Source organism: Mytilus edulis, chromosome 3 (assembly GCF_963676685.1).
Source record: "Mytilus edulis chromosome 3, xbMytEdul2.2, whole genome shotgun sequence".
In the NCBI taxonomy this organism is placed as follows: Eukaryota; Metazoa; Mollusca; class Bivalvia; order Mytilida; family Mytilidae; genus Mytilus; species Mytilus edulis.
In genome coordinates this window covers 16713871-16728653 of record NC_092346.1, presented here as the reverse complement: position 1 = coordinate 16728653, position 14783 = coordinate 16713871, and the positions used below count along the sequence as shown (strand labels likewise).

Below are 14783 nucleotides of genomic sequence, written 5' to 3'. Positions count from 1 at the left end.
TGTTTTTTATTTGGTCGGGTTGTTGTCTCTTTGACACATTCCCCATTTCCATTCTCAATTTTATTAGCCTTTCAAAAAGGGCTAGTCGACTCTTAGCTGATGAAAATGGAAAGTGCTCTCGCTTTGTAGATTAATTCATTTACTAGAATAGTCACGTGCACCAATCAACAAATGTTACCACACATGTGAGGTCACACGTTATGAAGTAGTATATATCGTTTAACGTTGTTGTTTACGAAACTCCAGAAGATTCGACTATTTATAGATAAAAGTTACCTGTGTACCAATATCATGAATATGCATGACTAATGACCAGGCAAAATCTAATTGCTAAAATAGAGAGGACAGATCCGATACTCTACGGGATTGAAGGACATTAACTAGGTTTGGATTGTCCTAACCAATCAATAAACTTTGATTATTCACGTCTCGTAATATCTTCCAATCAGGTAGCAAGAAAATTTCACGCACTAACTGTCCATCGTTCAATTCTTAATATCGACTCCTAGGAGTCGATAATAAGCTTATATATATATAGTACGATATCCATATTTACGTTAACCCGAAACATTTGAATAAAATCAAAATTAAACTACCTTGACCAAAAACTTTAACCAGAAGCGGGACGAACGGACAGACGAACGCACGAATGCACGAACGAACGGACCTACAGACCAGAAAAGATAATACCCCTCCACCATCTTTTTATAAAAAGTAGGGAATGCAATTCAAAATGGCGACATAGATCCCTTTATGATTTTTTAGTCAGACGTTACGCACGATACTGGTGATACCTGACGCTACATTAAAATAACGTCGAAATACACTTTTTGACTGAAGTTTTATCCAAGTCGCTTGTTGTTAAACGAACGTATGAATTTATGTTTGTCGCGATTGTCTCCCCATTCGTTTTTACCTCTTTAAAGCATTCCCTACATGTACATGTATATATTTTCATATATTATTGGTTTCTATAACTACTGTTTCTTTATAGGGATAAATACTGATTAATAAATTTCTAGCATTTTATTTCATTAATATATTCTAAAACATTTAAATGTGTTTCTTCTGTGATTCGAATGACATTGTTTGCGGTTACTTCCGAACAAATATAGACCACTGACGCAGCAGGTACAACCGCTTTCCTGTTCACAAGACGATATAGAAAAGGCGAGTTCGTTTGTTGTAATATAGACCACGAAACATAGGTGTTCCCGCAGGGAGTAAAGATCCCCAAGAATCCGTTGTGTCAATGCGTAACGTTTCCATGCTTTTCTCTACTTTCAGCATGTAGTACTCCTCCTCATCGTCGTCAGTATATAACGCAGTTAATTGACCAAACGAAACTAATTCTTGCAAAGACACTTGTTCATTTTCTTGTGCATCCGCTCTGTATTCTCGCTTCTTTTCCCATTCAGTATAACCACCAGTTTTTATCGAATTAGAAACTGGTCATACATGTGATGACAACAGTTTACACAGAAACAAGACAATTCACTGATATTCATCAACCCTTTAGCAGAATCACGACTAGCTTTACTTGGTGAAGAGATCAAATGCTAGGCACCGGCTTAAAAGACAGTCTGTTGTCACGGTGAATCGTTTCCGCATATCGGAACATTCTTCTCTTACAATGTGACCTCGGTTGTGTTAGAAATGAATTCGCGTATTCATAGAGATCTTTTGCTGTCCTTATCTAAGTCTGTCCGCGTAAAATGGCACAGTCGGCTTGTCTCTTAATAATTCCTCCAGCAGCGTCTTGTGGTCCTGAAATGCACAGATAAGTTTTTTTATGTCAACTGCATGACATTGGACCTTACCATTTTACCGCGTTCAAGGTTTATGATTTTTATAATAGTAAAAATACCGAAAGTCACGAGAAATATAAGAGATTCAATACCCTACAGCGACTGCCAAGATGAAGAACAGAAATAAAAGCCCTGTTCCTCGATACAACGTATTTATTTTTGTTTCAGGTGTAATTTAGTCCGACGCACAAGTTTTATCAAAATACATTTATTTCAAATCGATATAATCAAAAAACATGTAAAAAAAAAATACCGATAATGTGAATACCGGACCGCTTTTGAAATATTTACATTTTACACAAATAACTCATAAATATTCAATCAAAAGCTAAATAATATGTATTCCATTGTACTCGAAAATGTGAGTAAAATCATTAAATCTGTGTCCAACATATCTAGCGTAGAGACTGACAGGCGGACTGACATTCAACTGTATTTATTATCCTCGAACTTACTACTATTATTGCCTAATCATAGTAGTAAGTTCGAGGATAATAAACTTAATTATTATGAATAACCTTTTGCATGGGAAGTTTCAAAGAAATTTCTTGTGAAATGTTGATATCCAAAGTCGTCGCTTGTTTGACTAATATCTCCGAAACAGTGTCTGCTCTTATACTGGGCTGCACACCATTCAGTAAACTCGTGCATTGTTTCTACTGAATATGAAATCGACTGTAAATATTCCGCTATATAATTTTGGACTTGGTGAACAAAGTATTGATCATGAACTAAGTCTTGGCTTATAACGAAAAATGTTTGAATCTCAGTAAGCTCGGAACACCTGTAATTTTCACTAAAGTCACGCACACAAACACATTGCTTTTCTGGGAGATTTCTAACAACAAGTTTTTGAAATTGTTCATTTTGCCATGAAGCTCTGTGCTGATGCACTGGAAAAGTTTCAATTAGTTTTCTGAAATATGAAAACAATTCACCAACTTGACTTTCTTTTTTCACGAGCATTAGTTTCTTTATGGTTTTGTTCCCTTTAACATTAACGTTTACATTTTCAAACTGTTCCCACTTTACAAATTCCGCAGTGTCAGATACATCAAGTTCACAAGGCAGAAAATTCAAGATTTTAACTCCACAATCGGAACAGTTTCTTTTAAGGCACTGTAAATTGTGTGAACCTTCAACGTTTTCGCATAATGTTGCATTAACGACATCAGATATAGAATCGTACACAGGAGTAGAATAGCATTCATTCTGTTCATTTTAATTTCTATCAAAAGTTTCTTTCGGAATTCCATACACGATTTAAAGACAGTTTTAAATTCTACATGGTACTTGCAGCAACATGTTTGTCTGTCCTTAGGTCGGACGGGACGCACAAAGTATAGGGTTTGCACCTTTCGAACATTCTTTGAGCTATTCTAATTAGGCGTGGATCCAGAGGGGGGGGGGGGGGGGGTTTCCGGGGGTTGGAACCCCCCTTTTTTTGGACAATCAATGCATTTGAATGGGGACATGTAATTGGACCCCCCTTTTTTGTCCTGGGTTAGGAACCCCCCCCCCTTTTTAAATGGCTGGATCCGCCCCTGACTAATAGAGGGGTTTTCTCCGATAAAATCCAAATACATATCGGTCTGTGTTTTTTTCTAGTATGTGTGTCATGTGGCTTGAATAAGTTTTCGGACCAATGCGGACCCTTTTGATATTTGCCTTGTTACCAGTCGGACGAGAAATACCAGGCTTACACCAGAACTCATAAATACGTTTCTTCGTGTCAGGTGTTATTGCATCTGATCTAGTTTTTCTATTTGTGTAAGTCCAGCTTGATTTTTTAGATTTAAGTATTCTTGTTCTAATTGCATGACCACGGCTAACTCTTCTTACCGGTAATCCCAATTTCCTAGTCAGTTTCTTTCTGCATTTATTGTCACTGATTTTTTTACCACTTACTGATGAAATGATAACATTCATCGTTTTCAAAGAGTCATCCGATCTTTTCCTTTTACAGATATAAGATATAAGATATAAGATATAAGATTTTATTGATATAAAAATCCAAAATCTGGATTGTCATCAACACATACACAAAGAACAAACAAACAGTAATCATTACAATCAATTATATGTACATAAAATGGTAATATATATTTTCTTTCTTATCTATCTATTTGACTGAGGAGGTACAGTTTTACATCATAGTTATACAATTTATATACAGATGTCAATAACTGTTTTTAAATCTTCCGTCAAGGCTTTTGATGTTTTGTGTTCTTCTATTTCTTCCGGCGAAGAAATCACTTCAGAAGATTGCAGTTTTCTCACAGTCGGCGAGTTCGAATTTTGCAAGTATGCGACCATGGTTGTCACCCGCCTGTCTGGGCTCTTTGGTAGGGCCAGTTTCAGTTTCTTCAATGTCCGATGTTTTTCTGTTCTATTCTCGAAAGTATTTCGCTTATTTAAATTCTCGTTTTGCCTTTGATCATTGATATTTTCATGTTTTCTCTTTCTATATTTCCGTTTCTCTCCGTTTCTTTGACCCGTCTCATTTGTTCTTTCTCTTGTTTCTCTCTATGTTGTTTTTGGCGTACTGCCTCATCTGATAAAGCATACTCGTTTTCCTTTAGATTTCTATTTCTGTAATAAGATTCAAGCCTTTGTTCTCGTCGCTTTTGAAGCTTTTCTTGTTTGTACCGTTCAAGTCCTTCCTTAGATGACATCATTTTTTTTCACTGAAATAATTATAAAAGTTTTCATTTTGACAATTATCAACAACAAAAAACGTCTGTAACGTTACGTGTAACTTTCAAAAACGGAGTTCCATGTTTGTGACATTTTATTGGACATGCGGTTTTGTTTGTAATTTGTGCAAACCTGGGCGCATTGTCATGTTTCAAGGCTCAAAATGCGAAGAAAGGTGTGTATTTTTTAAAGCGATTAATAGAATTGAGGAAATATTCAATAAAACAAATTAATTTAATCTCATTCGACGGATTAGAGCCGGAAACTGTGTGAAAACTGTACTTGTGACAAATTCTTGGACATGAGAAAAATTCGACCTGTGTAAACCGACGTAACAACAAAGGAAAAACAATGATTTAAAAGGCGAGTCTTTGTACAAAATAATGATACCAATATTGATTAACTTACCAGTATTCTGTTAATAAAAATCAAGTCCGTAAAAGAGGGACGAAAGATACCAAAGGGACAGTCAAACTCATAAATCAAAATCAAACTGACAACGCCATGGCTAAAAATGAAAAAGACAAACAGAAAAACAATAGTACACACGACACAACATAGTAAGTTCGGCTAAAATATTTCCCTGCTTGTGGGACACTTTTTAATATCTCATTCAGGGGTCCATTGCTTCGCTTCTAGTACAGGGTTGAGTTCAATATCGTAGCATCTACGTAGTGCTTCGTAGATTTTGACTATTGAACGTGTAGCAGCTATAGACTAGCAAGTACGTAGCTGCTACGATATTGAACTCAACCCTGGTTGTGTTCCAATTTTTTGACGTCACAATGCTATGACGTTGAACGTTGCGCTGCCCGAAAATGGTGACTTTTGGTGAAAAAAATCACCAATCTTCAGCACATTTTGCCCAAATATCGGCATCTATTTGTAACGCGGGACACGAGAAAAATTACGTTATTTATAAAATCGTGTTCGGTTTATACACATACACTTGTATTAAAATGTCATTCAAGACTTAAAATAAATTCCCAAGACATTCAGCTTTATTTTGATGTAAAATTTATATGTTTTCTAGTAGCAACGACAATATAGTGACCAATTGTTGCTTATGACGCGATATTTTTTCTTGAGTGTCACCAGTTCCGTGCGTAACGTCCATACGGATATGGATAGTAAACTGCACATTGCTAGAAAAAAAAAGAAATGATGGCAACGTCAAATACTGTAATAAAGTTATACAAATAGACAGGAAATAATAATAAAAAAAATTAAAAACATTGATTTACAAATTTAATTTTAAAGACTATTCAATTTCTAATGGTACGAATAACAATGGACTTTGTTTGCGGGATGTAGAAGCAGGGGTTTCCAGAAATCTCCCTCGTCACACCCTGTGGTCGAAAGCCATTGTTATTGTAACAACAGATCTATTCAATTTACACGTGTTTCAACAATAGAAACAATGAAGTATAACAATTGAACTGTATAACAATATAACTGGGCTGTAAGCATGAAATCGGTCATATTTTTTTTATCTGACGGGTTACGACGTCTTCACTCTAAATCGATTGGATTTTGTACGAATGTTGATTGATATTTCAGTCTTAGATACAAGATTGTTATTATTAGTTATTACGAATGTCGTTCGGGTCAAACATGGTCACCCGAGTCGTACATATTAAATAAGTAATGTCGATTTTTGCTTGGTCCGTGCATGTAACTAAAACTTTTATGATTCAAACATCTGGAAAAATTTGGAAAATGAATCTTACAATACCGATTCTAGTGCGAATAAAACGAGATTCTTAAATAAACTTCATCAGATTTACACTTGAGACCAAAGTTTGGAAACTAAAATACGTATAGTTACCCTTGGAGATCATCAAACCAAAAAAGACTTATGTAATGGGTGGTTGGGATGAACCGCTGGAATAAGTCACTGTATTATGCTCCTTGATATACGAAAAAAAAGAGATATTTATAAGTTAAAACGGATAAACGGGACTATTATCAGCAAAATTTATTTCCGGATACTATCTTATGATCATAAACAAGTTGCTGTCCATGTTTGATAGAAATACAGGATAGCTTAAAAAGTTATTTAAATTTTAGCCACAGAGTGAATATTTGTGGACGCCTCCTATGCCAACGACGGAATGTAGGATCGCTATGTATCGCTTTTTCTATAAAAGTCCAAGACTCGACAAAAGTGAGATAATTTACAGTTCTGGGTTTTTTTTTCTACTTGATTATTCACTTTTTTAAGAGTAAATAGTATATCTGATCAATGAACCGATCAACTGGTATACATTTGCATATCTTCTATTTTTTATAGTATGATCTGTGCATATCATTTGAAGCCTGAAGCCTACGTGAATTATAATAATCAGGAAGCACTTAAACACCTCATCTTATCGTGATGTATTTAAAATTTATAGTGATGAAATACCGATATATTTGCAAAAGATTTTCATAGCATTTTTCCTTTAGTAAACCTCTTGGAAGATTAATGGTTTTGAATCACCGTATGAGGTCAATCCAAATTGAATGCACCGTGTACATTTCACAACTAACATTTTAAAATGTCAGCAAAAATGTTCAAGCTTCGATGAAATGAATCATTTTCCTTCAACTTCTCGGGGGAAACTTCCAGTTTACAGATAGACATCTTTTGCAGTTCACCTATACCAAAGAAGATGCTATTAACAGGGCACTTTGGTTCTGTGATATTTTTGACATTAAAATGAAAGATTTTGAACTATCAGTTCTATGCTACAACACACATGATTTGAAAACACCTCGGATTTCCGAGGTACAACTAAAAGATATACATCTATGTAGACAATAATGTGTCCATAGCACACGGATGTCACATCAGCACAATCCTTTTCTATGTTCAGTGAACCGTGAAAATAGGGTAAAATCTCTAATTTGACATAAAAATTAAAAATATTTCAAGTTGATTGGACTTCAACTTCATCAAAAACTATCTCGACCAAAAACATTAACCCGAAGCGAGACAGACGGACGAACGGACGGATGGGCGGATGGATGAACGAACGAACAAACAAACGAACGAACGAACGAACGAACGAACGAACGAACGAACGGACGGACGGACTAACAGACGCACATACTGGAAAACATAATGTCCATAAATGGGGCATAACAATTGAGAATCGAAATAAGGAAGTTGTCAAATAGACAACAACACGACCAAAGAGCAGAAAAACAGCCGAATGTTACTAATGTTTCTTCAACACATCGAGAAAATCCCGCACCCAAAGATGGGCCATAGCAAGCCCCTAATCAGTCAATTACGTGTATTGATGTCATACATTACCCGAAACATTTAAATAAAATCAAAATTAAAATAAAACAAATAAGAATAACCTAGACCAGAGGCTCCTGACTTGGGACAGGCGCAAAAGTACGGAGGGTTTAAACAGGTTTTGTGAGGTCTCAACCCTAAAATCTAGCCAATGTAGAATAAACAAACACACAGCAATACACACAGTTCAATCAGTTTAGAAGAATTCCAAATCCGATGTTAGAATAGGTAAGAAAAGGAACCGACATAAATTTACAAAGCACTACTTGCCGTTACCAGTGCCTTGATTTTGCGTCAATCGTCATTTAATTTGCGCCAAACAAATCTTTCATTTGATCAACAATTTGGAGCCGTACCAGTAGATTTTCAGTCCACTGGTCCGGCTGGCCAGTACACAAAAAAGCTTAAATTCTACCCCTGTGACCACAAACCATATTTCATTTGCGCCAATATTGCAAGTAAAAACTGACCGCGCTGAAGTACGTCCATTATTCATTTTTCATTATTCAAAATTCAATAATGAATAATGAAATAGTTCACTATTCAATGTTAAGGAATGAATATTGAATGATGACATAGTTTGTTTCATTATTTAAGTGATGAATAGCCTCGGTAAACACCTTTGAAATGAGCTAGGTCCAATTCGGAACTTTTCCGTAGGGATGTGACGAAGAGTACCGAATGTGTTGTAGGAATTGAAAACTACGCTAAGGGGCAACTTTGCACCACTGTGGTGGCCAGACGGACCCGGATCCCAGAAAAATATTTAAGTTGGAAATAGCCTGGGTCAATACTTTTGAAATGAGCTAGGTCCGGTTCGGAACTTTGCCGTAGGGATATGCCGAGCAGTACCGAATGTGAAGTAAATACGGAAAATTACGTTAAGGGGCATATTGGAACCTCTGTGGTGGCCAGACGGGCCTGACTGGATTCCAGGAAAATATTTAAGTGTAAATAGCCTGGGTTGATACCTTTAAAATGAACTAGGTCCGGTTTCGAAACTTTGACATTGGTATATGCCAAGGTATATCGAATGTGTGGTTGGAATGGAAAATACATATTGTCTTGATTAGGGGCTGACGGGTAGCAGCAGTTCATTCCATTATTCAAAATAAGCTATTTCTTAATGTTCACGCGTATTTCGACATTTAAGTACGTCGGTACTCCTCTAATATGCGTTGCGGAACATATTTTGTTCCTCTCTTAATAAGCTTTCAAATGAGGTATAAGGTATATCTGTAATTAGGGGCTGAAGGGTCACACCAGTCCATTCCATTATTCAAAATATCCATTTCATTTTCAAAATTGGCTGTTTCTTATATTTTCACGCGTATTTTGGCATTAAGGTCATTCGAAATCCTCCAATGGTCATTGCTGCACAATCAACTTGTTATATCTATTATCCGAGGGTGAAGAATAGCAAAGGTCCAGTGAAAATAAAAAAAGACAACGTAGAGTATTTTAATTTTTATATACATTGTCTATGTTTTGGTATACATTTAAGCAAGGAATTTCTGTTAAAAATAGTTCGGAAAACCCACTAGTTTATCCTCCGAAACTTAATAAATAATTTAAATTAAAGATTTAAAGAGTGTTTTTATTTTTTTGTTCTTATGGTAATTTGATTATTCGTTAGATCCAGTGGGGGGGGGGGGGGGGTTCGGGTGTTGGAACCCCCCGTTTTTTGGCCGATCAATGCATTTGAATGGGGACATATAGTTGGAACCCCCCTTTTGTCCTGGGTTGGGACCCCCCCTTTTTAAAATGTCTGGATCCGCCCCTGATAATGGACGTACTTCAGCGCAGTTAAACATTGGGTTGCGTCCATTGTCGTAGCAGCTATACATATATATAGATTTTTGATTCCTGAATGTGTTAGTATCCCAGCTGCTATACTATCTATTTTTTTAGCATCTAGGCTATCTGAAAGTTCAGTAATCAAACATCTATATATGTAGCCCTAATTACATTAGCTGCTATAATATTGAAAGCAACACAGGTCATGGAATTTCAAAAAAAAAGAAACTGTCCTAGGTTATGGGGAGGGTAGGAATCATGTTTAACCCCGCCACATTCTGTATGTATGTGCCTATCCCAAGTAAGTAGCATGTAATTCAGTGGTTGCATGTCGTTTGTTGATGTGTCATATATTTGTTTTTCGTTCATTTTTGTACATAAAAAGGCCCATTAGTTTTCTCGTTTGAAATGTTTCACATTTGTCATTTCGGGGCTTTTTATAGCTGACTATATATATATATATATTTAACACACGGCCAGCGAAAGCTCTTTTTTGAAAGCCCAGGTGGTCGTGTGGTCTAGCGGGACGGCTGCAGTGCAGGCGATTTGGTGTCACGATATCACAGTAGCATGGGTTCGAATCCCGGCGAAGGAAGAACCAAAAATTTGCGAAAGCAAATTTACAGATCTAACATTGTTGGGTTGATGTTTAGACGAGTTGTATATATAAATAAATATATATATATATGCGGTATGGGCTTGACTCGTTGTTGAAAGGCCGTAGGATATGGTGGTGGTTGGGGGGGGGGGGGGGGGGTCTAGGATGACCTATAGTTATTTATGTCCGTGTCATTTGGTCCCTTGTGGAGTGTTGTCTTATTGGCAATCATACCCTATCTTCTTTTTTTAATTTTAATAATAAAGTCAGTTTAAGTCAAAAATCAGTCTTCATAAAATCATAAAAAAAAATGTTAAGACTTTGATAATTCACAGGGGCCGAATCATTGAAAGTATCCTAATATATGTCATATAAGCCATAGATTTATCTATGTCTTAATTAGGACCTTATTTAGGGTGGTCTTATATAATAGGACTTTCGTTTACCTGACTTAGAAATAAGATGTGTCCTAAGACCATCCTAAGACATGTTCTATAGTTCTATGACAGCTTCGTTGACACGGCCCCAACATATATATCATAAGATATGTCTTCGGACATTATTTAGGATGGTCTTAAGGTGTATCTGAGACATGTCTAAACTGTCAAAACTATCTTACGACAAACATAAGGACATAATTTATGACATATTGTAACTTATGAAACTTCCGTTAACTCAGCACTAAGACGTGTCCTAAGACCATCCGAAGCCGGAGAGTGACTGAACTTAAATAATACGTTTAAATTCATCAAACAAATTGTGACAAAACTTCATCAACATGACTAACTAGAACAAAGTCGTTTTAATACTAAAATTAAATTAAAAAAAGGTATATGTTATTCTTCGTGCAAACGCCGGAAAGAACTCTTTGTTGACTAAAGGCAATTAATTTTATATTGAATTAAAGGACACATGAAGAGTAAATTTAAGTAATTATTCGTTGATTTTGATAATTGACACAATATTAAATGTTAATTTATTTAAATCATATATCAATATGAATATAATCATCTCAATTCTAAGATGTTAAACCACAGTGAGATCAGGGCCACACATATAACGGTAAACAGGCGCGGATCCAGAGGGGGAGTTCCGGGGGTTGGAACCCCCTTTTTTTGGACGATCAATGCATTTGAATGGGGACATGTAATTGGAACCCCCCTTTGTCCTGGGTTAGGAACCCTCCTTTTTAAAATGGCTGGATCCGCCCCTGGTAAAAAAAGCATATAAATTATATATAATTAACAGGCAAATATTCTCAACAGGTTAAATAAAAACATATCTGTACTTTCAGTTTAAAGCATTTATTAGTATAAATTAATTGCAATAATTTTCAATACCTCTAGGTTTTCTTGAATATAAAAAAACCAATTAATTTTGGCACTTGCGATGAACTTTTAGAACTCATATATAATATATGATATCATAGCTGACAGGTATCTGGTTTTCCCAGGGATTTTCACTTCTACGAACGCCATTGATATCATCGCTGTTACGTTTGGATAACTAAAAAAAAAAAAACATGCAAGAAGGGTGAGTTAAATCTATTTTCAATCTTTACAGTTTAATTTACAGGCATTTCATTTATTATAATTTCTTTTTGAAACAGAAAACCAAACTGAATAAACAGTGTAACCAGTGATGAATGATCATTGTCAAAATTGAGTTCAGTATTCTATCTGTATCTGTATGGGTACGTCGTAGCTACCAATTCTGGCTTTTATACAACGGGGGTATTTTTGGGGGTTTACGTTTTGCAGGACACAATGTATTTTATTTCTCCACTATAGACGATTTGTTTTCTTCTGGAAAAGTCAAATCTACGTACCAGTAAACGTACCACGCGACGTCTACAAATAAGTCGCCTTTCAGTGGCGGATCCAGAACTTTTCTTAAGGGGGGCCCGCTGACTGACCTAAAAAGGGGGGGGGGCTCCATTCATGCACCAATGATTCCCTATATAATCAACCAAATTTTTCCCGATAAAGGGGAGGCCCGGGCCCCCAAGCGGACCCCACCCCCTCCTGGATCCGCCTATGCCTTTCAAAATGAGCTCTTAATTACTGATTCAAATATGTTTCAAGCATTCATTTATTCAAACAGTAAGCATGGTATAACTTTTGTCAAACCGCCGTCTTTATATATAAATATTTAAAGACTTAGTTATCAATGTGGTATGAGCACCAATGAGACAACTCTCCATCCGAATTAACAATTTATAAAAGTGAACCATAATAGGTCAAAGGTACGGCCTTCAACACGGAGCCTTGGCTCCGGGACCAAACAACAAGCTATAAAGGACCCCACAATTACTAGTGTGAAACCATTCAACCGGGAAAACCACCCGGGCCCCCATGCCCCCCCCTGGATCCGCCTATGATAAGGACGCATCTAAATTACAAATTAAATAGAAACATTGTTTTTGAAGAACCGAACCGTCTCATGAACACAGGCATGACTTCAGGAAAGATCGGAGATCCGTCAACCTTGCTTCGGAAGTTGGTCGTCTTATTAGTCGACAGGAGAGTTATTTCCCTTTTAAAGTATTTTCTGAAGTTCTGGTGGTGGATATATATTCCCTGAATTACCATTTTTGCAGTTATCGGTAAAGTTTACTTTAATTTTTTAATGAAGCGTTCATAATAATTGTTAAATAAAACCCAAATGAATATTATAAGTCCAAATTAGTCTCCCATCTGTTGCATTATATCTTATATCAGATCAGGGCGGGAAAATCCGGGACTTTCTCCCGGTCCTACTTAAAAGCGCCCGGAAGCGCCGGAGAGCGCCCGGGAATAGAAAAAGCGCCCGGGGAAGGAACATTAGCGCCCGGGAGAATAAAATAATAATATTTTTAATAATATTTTTTTTCCTTAAAAAGAATAAATAATCATTGCTTGTTTTGTCCTTAATATAAATGTGGATATGATGCCTGAAGTCTAATATTTTTGCAACTGCATGCCACCATCATGGTGAACACTTTTTTATGCAAATGCTGATATACATTCATTATATCTTTTTTATGAAACTGAAACTGTTTCCATGGCTATATGTTTATCAGGGTTTTAATGCTTATTTTTAAATTTAAACCAAAACCCTGCCTTTTACAAATGTCTATTATCTGAATTTGAATATTACTTGTCTAAAATTTAAGAAAAATGTGCATAACTTATTTCATCAACACAAAATTGTCTCATGCCAATAGAATATATTTTCCCGGGCGCTCCCGGGCGCATTTTAGTAGGACCCCTTTCTCCAAGTCCAAGCACAGCCACTGGGCCGCCTTGTTTACGGGACCTGACGAGGTTTGACTGTAAATTCGTTAGTGAATGATTACTAGCAATAAGTAGTTTCAAGGTAGGCATTGTGTCCGGCGGATATAGGTGTTTATCCAGTTCACTCGGTATCACTACAGTCTACAGGTTTGTTCGCGGAAACAGTGGGAACAAAATGAAAATGTTTATAGCAATATTACACTTAACAAACTAGATTACAAATAATTCAAACCAAACAAAAAAGGGTGTAAACATTTAGGGTGCAAACAGACTTTGGGTGCCAGTGGCTGATCCAGAAATTTTCATAAGTGGGGGCCCACTGGCTGCCTAAGAGGGGGCCTGATTGCTTCATGCTTCAGTGAATCCCTATATAAGCAACCAAATTTTTTTCTCACAAGGCCCTAAATCCGCCTCTGGGTGCAAATGTGTAGCCTGTAATATATATAGGGTTGGGAAGTGAAAGGGTGCTATAATTTACAAACATGAAAAGTCACGAACATGTTTTTTGCAAACTGACCTGGATTCACTTTTTTTCGAGTTTAGACCGGGTATTTCAAGTGAACTGCTGTCTCCTTTGTCATTTTGGGGCCTTCTTATAGGCGACATGTATGGCCGATTAAAATTAATTGATAGATTTTCATCCCAGTCCACCCCTCTGAAATCATCCTGCCCCAATTTTTTTTTTATATATATTTGAAAATATATGATTTCCGGATTATGTTCATTTCCATTACCAGTAACCATCAATGATTTCGTTTCATTCAAAACTTCCTGTTTCAACTAGATTATTGTATTTCTTCGAGTAATTTAAAATGATTCTACAGATCTATGATGACAACGTCATCTACCGAAAATAGAGATTGATTACGGGAATGGCATAACATATTTGGCTTACGATTAATATGCTGTTTCCAGTGTGGATCCAGAACTTTTCCTAAGGGGGGCCCGCTGACTGACCTAAGAGGGGGCCCGCTCAAGTCATGCTTCAATGATTCCCTATATAATCAACCAAATTTTTCCCACGAAAGGGGGGCCTGGGCCCCCCAGGCCCCCCCCTGGATCCGCCTATGGTTTCCAAGAATGCAAATTGCTGCATGACACAAATTTTATGATTAGAAAAACATGGATTTTTTTATTGAAACTGTACAATGTCAATGACTTAATTTGTGTCAGGAATTTTGGACTGAATTTCAGAATGATATCCAAAGCGCAAGAATTGTGGAACTCATTGGTACAAAAAATGACTGACTTTAAAAATATTGACTCAAGCACGAATTTATTATATTTTTTTACTGTATATTGAGTTCAAAAAGTCGGCA

The 14783-nt window shown here is 36.5% G+C and overlaps 1 long non-coding RNA gene across 1 annotated transcript; it reads right to left on the bottom strand.

Moving 5' to 3' along the window:
• Positions 1-3789: 3789 nt before the first annotated feature.
• On the bottom strand, positions 3790-5265 carry LOC139514798 (uncharacterized). The gene is made up of 2 exons (XR_011662707.1): positions 4914-5265; positions 3790-4495 (listed from the first exon to the last, which is right to left on the bottom strand). It is a non-coding gene; the product is annotated as an uncharacterized lncRNA (long non-coding RNA).
• Between the last annotated feature and the right edge of the window lie 9518 nt (positions 5266-14783).